Source organism: Anser brachyrhynchus, assembly GCF_964034855.1.
Source record: "Anser brachyrhynchus genome assembly, chromosome: 20".
Lineage (NCBI taxonomy): Eukaryota > Metazoa > Chordata > Aves > Anseriformes > Anatidae > Anser > Anser brachyrhynchus.
In genome coordinates this window covers 583,804-597,081 of record NC_137713.1, presented here as the reverse complement: position 1 = coordinate 597,081, position 13,278 = coordinate 583,804, and positions in this window count along the sequence as shown.

Genomic DNA, 13,278 nt, shown 5'->3' with positions numbered 1-13,278 from the left:
AGCGATGTTCGGCCAGGTCCTGGGAAGCAGTGCCTCAATACACGTAGCAGTTGTTCAGGAGGACAGCCCCCTCCCCCACGAGAGCCCCCCTTTTTATTGTTGAGTGTGACATCAGGTGTTATGGAACATCCCTTTGGTTGGTTTAGGTCAGCTGCCCTGGCGATGTCCCCTCCCCATCACTTGCCCACCCCCAGCCTGCTGGCTCCTGGGGGCTTGGAGGCAGTCCTGATGCTGTGCCAGCACTATGCAGCAATAGACACAACGCTGGAGTGATACCAGTGCTGTTCCAGCTACGAGTGCAGAGCACAGCACTGTGTGGGCTGCTGCAGGGAAAGGTGACTGCATCCTAGACAGACCCAACACAAATATATATACACACACACATATGTATACACTAAAGGTTCTGTGAAGACCAATAAATTTCAGTTGTTGCTTTCTATTTCCCACAGAGGGCAGGTCCTGCTGTGCTAAGTGACAGCATAAAGCCCTTTGATAGATGCATAATCATATTAATCATCTCAAATGTAGCCAGAAGTGTTTGGACATAGATTTCCTTCAATTAAACTATTTATGATGAATCATTAGCATGACTTCCTTGGATTGGTCTGCAAGTTTACTGAAAGGACTACCAAAGATTAAGAAACATCTATTTTTTCTTTTCCTGTTTTCACTCATTTTATCCTTTCTTTTCCCTTTCTTCTTCTTTCCTCTCATGGTAGCATTGCTGAATACTAATAAGACATATGCATTTAACTGTGCTTAGTCATTTCCATGCTAATTAATTCAGGTTCCAATATCTGCATTTTGTGCAAGTTTGGTAAATCCTCCTTAAACTAATAATTTCAGCCCAAATCTTCTTCCACAGCAGAAGAATATTTCAGCTCCTGCTCATCTCTGCTTATGATGTCAGTGCAGGGATTATTTTAATTAAAACACCAGGTGAGAAAATCATTAGAAAGATAACAAACAGACTAGATCACCCATTACCTATGTCTGGTACATATATGGGATTCTAATCTGATTTATGAAGCTTTCAAGCCAGTAAAACAATTAATTTTAAAATGCATTTCAGTCAAGATGAAAAATTGCTTTGTTTTATGCTTTGTTTTTTAAGGTGCAGGTTGAATAAGTCACAGAAGACAACAGAAACATATTTCCTTCTTGTTTTCATTTATTAATGACACAAATATAGTGATTACTCCCAAGTGAAATTCATCAGAATTCTCCTGGCTATATGACTTTAACATTAGTTTAAATATTTCAAATAGTTTGAAAATAATGTCAAAAACAATACTTGTATAATGTTAATTGTTTTCATTCAAATACTTCCCACATTAAAGCATCATCCACAGAGGAATACATCATTGCAATATAAAACTAGAGATTCTATCCTCTTCTCTAGGGGTTTCAGAATATACAAGAATCATACCCATGAGAAATACAGCATACAGTTTTAATAAGAATTGTTACTCAGCTAAATTGGGAAAAGGTATAAAGCCCTGGTAGTGTTTTTAAGAGATAACTTTTAGCCAATTACAAGCACAGACTCAATGCAGGAGCAACCTGAAACCACTGTTTGTCCCTTGGTGACAGGGTGTTATATAGTCTTTGCTGAAGTCTCAAACTGCAGAAATCAGGACTCCATTTGTCCTTCACTAACATGAAATAAAGTTGGTTGGAAACAGTATTTGACAATAAACAGGTACAATTTATAGTTCCTTGTTCACTGTTATTTAATCATTTACATTTTCACCCCAACAAGATGGAAGTGTCAAACCATAATTATTCTCCTGTACTACAACCAGATGTTCATTCTCTGGGAATCCAAAGTGGGACATATGTTCAAATCACATCTAGTTTTCAATCTGATTTAAGGACACCAAATCTTACCTCATGGAAATTTGCAAAATTACCTTCAGCCTTTTCTAAGCAGAAAGTTTGACTACCGCTTGTAATGGTGACCCTGGTGCCTGTGATGCAGTTTGTGACTTGATACCTAGTGTTCCTCTACCAACCATGTTTGAACAGATACCGTGAGAAAAATTATCAGAAACTTACTCACTCCAGGCTAGTAATGAAGCAGCTGTCTGGTGCAAGCTTATTAACAATATCACTGAGACCCAAGTAACATCTCTGTGCCCAAAGCCTGTAATAAGAGGTATCATTCAGCTGTCCTACCATCTACTTCAGCAGTACAACAAGTCCAGAGGAATAAAATGTTTCTGGAAACTACTGTCAAATCTGGCTTGGAAAAATGTTCCCAGTGATTCATAAAGGGAAAAAAATAAAAAAATAAATAAATAAAATAGAAATTTTTGATCTTTAATCTGAGCTTGAACTTAGAGGTTTTCCATTGCCTTTTTGCTTTCTCCCATGTTCTTATTTAATCACAAGAAGATTCTATAATGGATAGGTTTTCAGAATGTGTCAATCCACCACGTGAAGGAAAATGTCTCTTTAATTTGACTAGCTGTCTCAAATTAACTATCAAATACTTTCAGGAAAAGAAAGTAACTTGAAAATTGAGATATTTCAATTTTAGCCTCTTCAGAAAACAATCCTACATTTCACACACTAAGGGCTCATACTGGAAATACTTTGAGCCCACAGTTTTATGTCAATACCATAAAAAAATCATCCTTAGAACTTCTGCCAATGGTCAGCTGTAAATGTCAAGCTCAAGAAGACAGTGTTTGGTGCTTACTGACTGAGCATCAATATTAATATTCAGCTAGACCTGGATGTGCAAATTAACTATTTCTGTCTCCTTACCCCTGTCCATCTCCTGACAGAGAGCAGTTGTCCACCACTGACTTGGTAAGCAGTTTGGTGTGAATTTCCTCATCCCCACTCCTACACTACTCTTTCAAGGCTATTTATGGACTGTTTCTGCAAACCTATTCTGCAGGTTGCATGTCCCAGAGGACCCTTTCTTTATGAAAGATCTAATCCCATGTTGGCTTTTGAGAAGAGCCATCAGACAAAGAGCAACCACCATGGTAAGAGGAAAGCAATGGAAGGCTGGTACTCAAAATGAGGACTCAAACACCAGGGTGAATCGGGACTTTTCTCTCTCCCACAGGGTAGCCTTCATTGTCCAAAATATCCTGGTCCATGAAGGTGCAGCAACTTCCAAAAAACCTTCGGTGACCAACAGACCACCAACGAGATATTTAATCTATGAAAATGCTGCAAAAACTGGTGTTTGTTTTTTATTGCTGCATTGGTGGGGAAGAATAAGACCCCGATCACTGAATGACAGACAAATTGCTGACAGAGTCTCACTTCTGGCCATTATGGGGAAAAACAGAGTTCACCATGTGAGATTTAGTCATCAAGTGCTCCCTTCCCCCTCTCAGCATGCAGAAACATGCATGGCTCTACAAGTTTTCGGATGCATATTTTCACACACAGAAGCCCATTTTGTTTTTTGTATTTTGCTTCTGTAAGTTCTGTGAGTCCAACCTGAGGCACCTGCAAACACAGTAGGAGCAGCTTAGGAAAGTCACTGGAAGAATGGACCCCACTGCCCGTAAGCAACGCAAAATAGAAATTCTGGCATTTTGCTTGTCTGTTTGTTTTTGATATCTAAGACAACTGCTTGGTTTCATTTATGAATTGGGACTACCAGATAAAATACTAGAGAGTATCATGCTGTGTACCACACAGAATCATGTCTTCTGTATTGTCCTTCTGTTTCTTGGTGTCCTAAGAAGAAAAGTCTGTCAAAAGCTCTACATCTATCAGATTTGCATCTATACAACAGGTCAGTGATTGATCACACCCTTCTGAAAGGCAAGAAAATAACCAGTTATGAGCTTGATCCCACACTAATTGGAATTACTGGAAGCACCCCCAATAATTCAAAGCATGCAGAAAGAAGACTGTCAAGGGCTAAAACATCTTTAAAAGTCAGTGATGACAAAGGATACATGGTACATTTCACAAGTCTGAAATGACAGTGGTACATGACAAAGTAAGACTGCAAAAAGAAGATTCTGCTGCCCTAGAATATTCTGTTCTTCCCATTTGCAGGTGCTAGACCGCTCTTACAGCCTACCAGAGAATAATACGTATTCAAAAAAAGTTATTGAAACATTAGATATGGAGCTGCTATGCAAGTAAACACAATTTAATGACTCTACATTATGTATTTCACTCTGCTCAAGATTACAAGTACTATGCTGGATACCTTAAAAAAAAAAAAGAACAGTAGTAGGAAAATCAGAGTGATCCAGCAAAAAAAAAAAAAAGATATACATTATTAAGTGACAGTATTGAAAAACTGGATAGTAGGTAGTTAGACATAAAGTATAGCCATGTAGATGTTTACAGTATTTGTTATTATGTAGGACAGTAAGTCAATGGAGGCAAAAGTAAACTCCAAATAAAAAAGTCACCATCATTTTTGCATACCAGAGGAACCTTTAAAATGAACAGGGAAAGCTGATTTCTTTTTGCAAATAGACATCACTTAAAATGTCTATTCTACTGTAAAGTTTTCCATTCTTTTGAGTAGCTTTTTCATAGTTTTTCAGTTTGATTTTTGGGTGGAAGAACAAAAAGGGGAGGAAGAAGGAAAGAAAATGGAAACAAAGATTTTGTTTCACTCAGCATTAAAAAAAAAAAAAAAGTCCTATTCTTATGACAGAGCTATATCATAAAAATATAGTTTAAGAACTCACTGTATTCATAACCTCAGTTTCAGTACAAATGCTGTAGTCATTAAAAAGAAATATAAGGTGGCATGGCTCAATTTGTCATTGGAATTTGCACACTGCTGTAAAGAATGTCCTCTATTAATGACAACAGCTGTTGGTTTAATAACCCTAGAAAAGATCATTAAATTCCTTCACATTTCCCAGAAACAGATGGAAGAAATGCAGAAGTGTTAAAACATATGGGAGAACATATTGAAATCCAGCAGCCTCCAAGAACGGCAAGGTATTCTAATGTTGCAATCTCACAATTTACACTGGTCTCCTCATAGGTGCTTAAGGTGTGTGTATTATGGAGATTATGTAAATACTGAAAAGAGGACAGAAGAGGCAGTGCTGTAGGCAGCATTTGCTTTGACAGTTTATCATCACTTATTCTATGTTTGCAAGCACGAATTTCCTTTTTCCTTTATTTCCTTGTTAGCTTTTTTTGCACCTGTAACTTCTAAATGTAAAAAAACTCCACACACAGAGGAATCCTTCCATCAAAGAACTGCTAATATGCTTGTGAATGTAGCTCACTTTTTACACTTCCTAAAACAAGAAAAAGATTAATTTCAGGAGATGGGTATTTCCCAGCGACTTGAAAGAGAAATCACAGCAGGTCCCAAATACAATATTTTTCTGTAATTGAGGACACTACGGCATCTTGGCATATAATTTTTGCACAAGCCTCAGATACTACATAAGAACATCTAGGAACATTTGAATAAAATATTTTTGATATTGTTAGTAAACAGACAAACAACAGTAGCCATTGCTACAGTACCTGGGCCACGAGGCAGCAAATCCATTGCTCTGGTCACATTGGGCCTGTCGGAGTTGAAGAAACGTTTGGACTGTGCTCTTAGTCATATGGTCTGAATTTTTGTTCGGACCTGTGTGGTGCCAGGAGTTGGACTTGATGATCCTTGTGGGTCCCTTCCAACTCAGGATATTCTATGATTCTATGATTCTAGATTCTGAAGACATGAGTATCCAGACTGAATGACTTTTTACTTATTGCTGAATCTTCCAATGAATGAGAATAAGTGTACCTAATTTTCCCCTTTCTGGAAATCTCATATAAATCTTTGTGCATGGCATTTGATCTCAACTCAGAGACTAAACAAGAGCTGAGTTTGAGAGCAGGCTGTAGTCCCAACAAGCAAATGCTCCTGCAAGGCTGGCCAGTGCAGTACCAGGGACAGGAGGGAGGACACAGCCCCTCCCTTGGGACCCCTGCAGTACTTTGGGAACTGCCCAGGCACTCTTGAGCCTGTGACAGACATTGCTTCCCTTACTTCCTCTGATGGGCTTTTATGATTTTGGACTCTACAGCTCTCTATGATCTCTGCGAGCACCATACCTTCATTGTCCCTTGCCCAGGGCAGAGGGGAAAGTCTTGCTGCCTAGTCATTTCCTAAGTCACCTCCAATTCTCGCATTGTTAGTAGGGAAGGATCGTTCCTCATTTGTGTTTCTCCATCCTGTATCTGGCTTTACACACTTTCTTCCTTGCTTATATCCGTGTGGATATATGATACCTAGATGCTAATAAAGGAACCATTTCTTAACTGTCCACAAAAGAAGCAAAAGAAATAAAATGTAAGCAGATAATGAAGTCATTCCATGGGTCATCATTAAAACTATGCTACTTGTAGGGCTCCCAGTGCCCATATATTTTAGTTATTAATTCTGTCAGGAAATACAAACTACATGCATGAGCTTAAAAAAAGAAAAGGTGTTTGTCTGCTTCCTCCAATGTCATTAGCCCATGAGTTGGTTTATTTTTTTCTTTTTTTCTGTATCCATTTAGGAGACCCAGACAACAAAGTAACTAGAACCCTAATCAATACAATAATTTCATTTGGAAAGAGGCATTTTGGTAAGGTGTGATTGACTGTACACAAGTCTTGGCAGAATTGTGTTTTTGTTGGTTTTTTTTTTTTAAATGCATCATTTAAAAAAAAATAATAAAGAAATCCAGTAGGGATATTTATACTGGGCCAAATTCCCCAGAGGTCATGATTTAATTAGACCTGCAGTACGTCAGTTCTGCCCTCTGTGTCTTTCAGATTTGCTACTGCATTCAACTGGATGTTAATAAGGCACTTCTGTAAAAACTAAACAATGAGTGTTGGTATGTCTTGACCTATATGCAAATTATCCCCACTCTCTCCTCTCAAAAATGCCAGATGTTTTATCTCCTCTGCAATTATCTGCTTTACGAAATGTCACTTTAGCAAAGCTAGAAGAAAAACTGCAATTTAAAATGTTTTCTTTCTTTCTTTTTTATTTCTTAAAAGTCTTATTACATTTTCTGGGTAAAGAGTAAGAATGCTAAAGTACTCAGAGCCAGATCTTCAACTGAGGCAAGTGAATCAAACCCTAATTTGCATTAGCTGAATAGATGGCTGAATGCTTTCAAAATGTAATTCCTTGTTCTCTGCACTCCCCTGCTTTCTATGCTTTCTTTCTGATTTCAAAAAATTGTTTCAGATTTGCATCATGCAACGCCATGCCATAACTTCACTAGTAAATGTTGCTTTATGGAGCCTTATTCCCAAACATCACAGTGGTTCTGTTCATTGGGTGTCAGCAGAATAAGTCAGGATTGAGCTGTAAAGCTCTTGCAGATAAGGAAGGCAGGATATTTGTAGTGAAACCCCCAAGAACTGCTAGAGGTTAAGGACTTACTGCAACACTTCAAAAATAACCCAACTCACAAATTTCTAGAAGACAATAGGTTTTAGTATTGATGCCACCTGGCTGCAGAAGTATATTCACTAGTGAAAAGATGCTCAGGATTTCAGGTTCCACCATCAGCAACATCTTGAAGGTGTCAGGCAACAACACACAACTGCAGCAATATGCCAGGACCCTGTGCAAGCGTTGTACACTAGCTTTGTTCATTTCTGTTTACCAGCTGCTCAAAAAGGAGACTAGTTCAAGCAAATGCAGGCATAAAGCCCATCATAAATTATTCTGAGCTTGATTTAAGGTCTTTGAGAGATTTCTTAACATCTTCCACACAAAATAAAATGAATACATGGAGGAAAGAAAAATTTCACTGGGCTTACAAAATAACATCCAGAGGGATGGCCAAGTTTGTCCAACGCGGAAAACAGGGAATGACTGAAACAATGATTTTTGTTAGTGCAAGAGCCCAGCACAGCAGCACTCCGCCTACATTTCATCTACTGGAACATAACAGCAGACATCAAGATGTCTCTCACACCATGGGAAACTATCTTTCAAGGTAGACCTTAGACTTTAAATGACAGAAACCTGATTCAGCCAAATCACAGAGACTGCATGTAGTTGCTTTCCCATAACTTTTGTTGTTGTTGTTTGTGTGTTTGTTTTCCAGCTAATTTGAAGATTACAGTTTGCAACTCAGCAGAGAGCCAGTTGGCAGAAAAGAATGAAGTGCAGCCTGAAAAACACCCAGAGCCTCAGTAGCTTTACTTACAAGCGCAGACTGGACTACACAAGTGGGCCAGCTATTTCTAAGCAGATGCAATTTTTCTTTCCCTATTCTGCTCATACAGGCTCTGTCCATGGTAAGGCAGAGAGGTTTTCCTTAGGCCATAAGAGACAAGCTTTGGTCTTCCTGCTGTTGACAGCAGGGTAACTGAGAATTAAAAGGTCAGTTTGTCAGATTTACTTCAAGGTATGATCAGTGAAACAATTTTTAATTCAAGCAGGTGGAATTGAGATCTGATTGAGTCTGATTAAAAATAGTTTTTCCCCTGTGGTCTATGTCTGGGGCAATAACTCTAAAGGCTCAAAAGGAAGTTAAGTACCAAATCCAATTACTTCTCAGAGGCACAGCTGTGCACTGGAGTGCAACTCATGCTTGTAAAATAGCCACTTTCTCTGTTAAAGATAAGCTTGAACTTGGAGAAATCTGTAGAAACATAAAAACATTTAGTAGGTCCATTTTCCTTACTGCATGACATGGTGAAACTTTGTATGTCACAATGTGCTGTTCTTTTATACTGCTTTCTACTTATACATCCCTAAGCTTTAAACAGTCTCGATATCTCCATTTTGCAGCTGGGAAAGCTGGGGAACGCGCAGGACAATGCTTTGCCCAAAGTAACCCAGGAGACAGTGACAGAGAACACGTTAGAAAGCCAAACCATGAACGTGTGGTGGTTTTACTCAGGTGGGCAGCTGAGCTCCACCACAACCACTTTCTCACTCCGCCTCCTCAAAGGGAAAGGGGGAGAAAATACAATTCAAAAGGCTCAAGGTTTGAGAAAAGGGCAGAGAGATCAGTCAACTATTATCATCACAGGCAAAATAGACCCAGAGTAGGGAGACAGTAGAATTTATTGCCTATTACTAATAAGCTAGAGAAGTGAGAAACAATGGAAAGAAACCCAAAACACCTTCCCCCCATCTAACCTCTTCCACCTCCTCCCCCTGGGCAGCGCAGGGGAATGGGGGTTGTGGTCAGTCTATAGCACTTCATCTCCACTGCTCCTCGGTCACTCTCTTCCCCTGCTCCAACGTGTGGTCCCTCCCATGGGATGCCGTCCTTCCTGAACTGATCCTGCGTGGGCTTCCCACAGGCAGCAGCTCTTCAAGAACTGATCAAATATGGCTCCGTACCACAGGGTCCATCCATCAGGATCACACTACTCCAACGTGGGTCCCCCGCGGGCAGCAGCTCCTGCCAGGTCACCTACTCCTGCGTGGGCTCCTCTCCACGGGCAATGTCAGCCTTCAGAGGAACACATATGTAGCAACATCCTTTTCAATTTAAGGGCTAAGAAAGTTTCAAAATACATAAAGCAGACATTCTATTTGTGGAAGAAAACACTACCAATAAGATATACAGAGAGAATTCACAAAGGCATTTTCCTCCCTCTGTGCTCCCCAGTAGGTCTTATATCAGTACACCTCAGCCCTCCCAAATGATTCATTTAACCTTCAAAATTTAATCGTAACAATATTTGTCCTTTTCTCACAGCACCTGATGATTACTGTATTCATTACACTAGAGCTGTACATCTTCTGAAAGGAAGTGCTCAGATGCTAGTCAACCACAAGGCCTATATTTTCTCCCCAGGTTCTAGCCAAGTGTTTGGAAATAACATTTGTAATATACAGTAACCACTAGACAGTAATAGCTTTTTTCAGCTGCTAAGAAAGGTTATGAAGTTTTGCAGGGATTTGTTCTGAGAAGATTCCCCCTCTCCTAGTTTTAAAGGACATTTTCAAAGTCCTTTTGCAGATGCTTGCCTCCCTTGAGACCCTCTGTTTTTCACCAGCAGGTGCTCAGGACTCAGCTGTGTATGAGAACTGCATCTGGCAGGGGTCCATCCTCACACAGGCAGCTCCTCAGACACACCCCAGAGAAGGTGCTCCAGGCGTTTTTGCGAGAAGGACCAAATCCCATTGTCCCCTAGGGATTATGTCACAAGCAGGTGAGGCAGAGGAACAGACCACAGACTCAGGAGTGGCTGCACCAGTAGAGGCGATGCAGCTGCTAATGATGCTCAGACCCTGCTCCAGTGACTGCCATGGCTAGAGGGCTGTGCAAGGACAGTGGATGCCCGATACAGATTGAGCTCTGTCACTGGGACAGGACAGCATCAGCAATGGTCCTGCTCTGGAGTTCAGGGTGGTCCACAACTACATCTCTGTAGGACCCCCTGAAACACCCTTTTCAGTGCCAGCTAGCCAACCTATTGTGTTGTGTACCTATTTGAAACATGGATGCCCAGGAAGCATATGTACATGCCTGCCTGTAAATTGACCAGACAGTGCTACTGCAGCTCCTGGAAACCAGAGAATGAGTTACTGGCACAAACCATGCAAGTTCTCTTTTTCTGTGTGGCTTTAAGAGGTACAGCACAGAATCAAGCCCTAATACACAGGTGAAAATACCATATATAGGCACTGATGTGCAAAGTATCATTCATACAACCAACACTACTGATCCACAAAATTACAAGTATCTCTAATTTACCTGACATCAGAATCGATTTCACTTTTGCACCCTTAAAATCCTACCTTTGTGGTCATACCCACCCACTTACTGCACTCCCAGCAGGCAGCCTGTGGTAATACTAGCTGCCAGCAGATCCCAATGCCATCTGTCCCCAAAACTCGACTCATGCTGATTCTGCCCTAAAGTTAAGATGCAGGACACCTTTCCATTACTGTCATGTACAAAATACCTATCCTGAAACATCACCCTCCCATGAAAGCCAGGGCATGATTTTTATTACAGAGCACACTTTTTATTGCAACTTATGCCCTTATTAAAATTCATAAAGGATAAATTTAAAGGAAAAAACTCTATACTTTGTCATTCATCTAAGTCACAGATTACAGCCTACTTGTCAGATCCTTCCTTTGGTTAGCTCCCCAGTAGGCTGTAATTGCACAGAAATCCATGAAGGAGGATGTAAAGTTTTGCAACAGCATAGCGTGTAGCGGACACAAATTCCTTCTGTCACGTTACAAAATAAGACCACATTTTCAGCTCATGAAGATGAATTGTGCATGTTACTTGCTAAATTTAGAAAACAGTGACCTGACAAAAATACTGAAAACACTCACCAAGTGCTCTAACACTGTCCCCATCCTAGCATATGTCATGGGACAATTAATACCCACACTGCTGATATAATCTCCACACAATAATACAAATATTGAGCCAAATCTTTGGCCCATGTAAATCTATGGAGATTTTTTGACTTCCTCTGAACAACACCCATTTGTGTGAGTCCATGATCCAATCTATTAATACTAATTTTCATCTACCCTGCAGACAGTTATACATGTGCCTTGCAGATGAAGCTGGATACATATCTTTTGAAGCAGCAATCATCAGATGCTCATTACCACCCAGAGAGGATCTATCCTTGCTGATGATTCAGCATGGCCCTGCTCATGGTCTCTGTCCTAAGGGACCCCAAACCTGTCAGTGAGATACAGTAGCTGAGCACACAACTTCTCCCTTTCTGTGTTAATGCCAGCAATTGTTACACCACATCACCAGTGCTGTACTTCCACTGTGCACCCACCACCGGGTACTACTCTCTGGCTGTGGAGGCACTCACCTCTAGCTGAGATTGCAAGGGGAAGGGAAGGGAAGGGAAGGGAAGGGAAGGGAAGGGAAGGGAAGGGAAGGGAAGGGAAGGGAAGGGAAGGGAAGGGAAGGGAAGGGAAGGGAAGGGAAGGGAAGGGAAGGGAAGGGAAGGGAAGGGAAGGGAAGGGAAGGGAAGGGAAGGGAAGGGAAGGGAAGGGAAGGGAAGGGAAGGGAAGGGAAGGGAAGGGAAGGGAAGGGAAGGGAAGGGAAGGGAAGGGAAGGGAAGGGAAGGGAAGGGAAGGGAAGGGAAGGGAAGGGAAGGGAAGGGAAGGGAAGGGAAGGGAAGGGAAGGGAAGGGAAGGGAAGGGAAGGGAAGGGAAGGGAAGGGAAGGGAAGGGAAGGGAAGGGAAGGGAAGGGAAGCTTAAAACTCTGAATGTCTCCAAATCTCTTTTCCTGTTACCCATCTGCAGTGTCCAGTATGTGACACTTTGGCAGACTTACAAGATCATCTTATAACTTCTGTGCAGAAGTGGAGTTTGACTACAAAGTTTTTGCTTCAAGGTAAATTTCAAAGCAGGTCCTCTTAAAAATTGTTTTCATTTTCTACTGAATTTCTTCGAACAGTACTATCTGTTTATCTAACTCAGTCTTTTTAATGCCTGCTCCAGTAAAGTAATAGATGTAATGGATTCATTAGGTCATTAATCATTGATAAATTACCTTAAAAGCAAATATTAATCTCTGGGAATTTTATTTTTCTGTCCTGATAGCAAATCAGAAATCTACCAAGATATGTTCCAAATAATGTATTGTTTGCCTAACTGAAAAAATCCATTAGATTCAAAAAGTCTGATAAAATATTTTCATTATGAGATGCATATGTAATGATTTAAACATTTAATTAAATATTTCCTTGTCAGTCCAACAGATATCTTCCTTCTTCATACTTAATGGATAAAAAGTGGAGTTTACTCAGAGATAGCTGACAAGATTAATATCATTTCCTTGTAAGACCATCTCCCATCCAGTTACCCCAATTTTTCTGTCTTTTCTGCTGCCATCCCTACTTACTGAAAATCATCTTTCACTGACCTCAGAAAGGCTTTACCATTGTTGAACACCTGCTTGCCCAGATAAACACAAAGGTCCAAGCTGGGAAGCCACAAGACAGAGGGCCCTTTGTATGGGCACTTGCCTTTAAAACAAGACAAACAAAAGCCTCCTTCATGAATCGGAGTGTCATTTCCTCCACATTGCCAGGTCAGGAAAGCAGGAGGTCTGCATCTCAAGATTCAGAGGCCTCTACAGGAAACCTGGCTCAGAGGATGCATGTATTTAGCTGCATACAGAAGCCTTTCCAAAATTCTATCTTTTTATATCATTTGCAGTAGATTTTTGCAAAGTTGTATATCTCCCTGGTAAGCTTGGCACTGAATGCAGTTCTCACATAAATATGCTGATGGACAGTTTATAAGCTTTCTACAGTAAACCACACTTCCTTTGTGTACACAAACAATAAGCTCACTC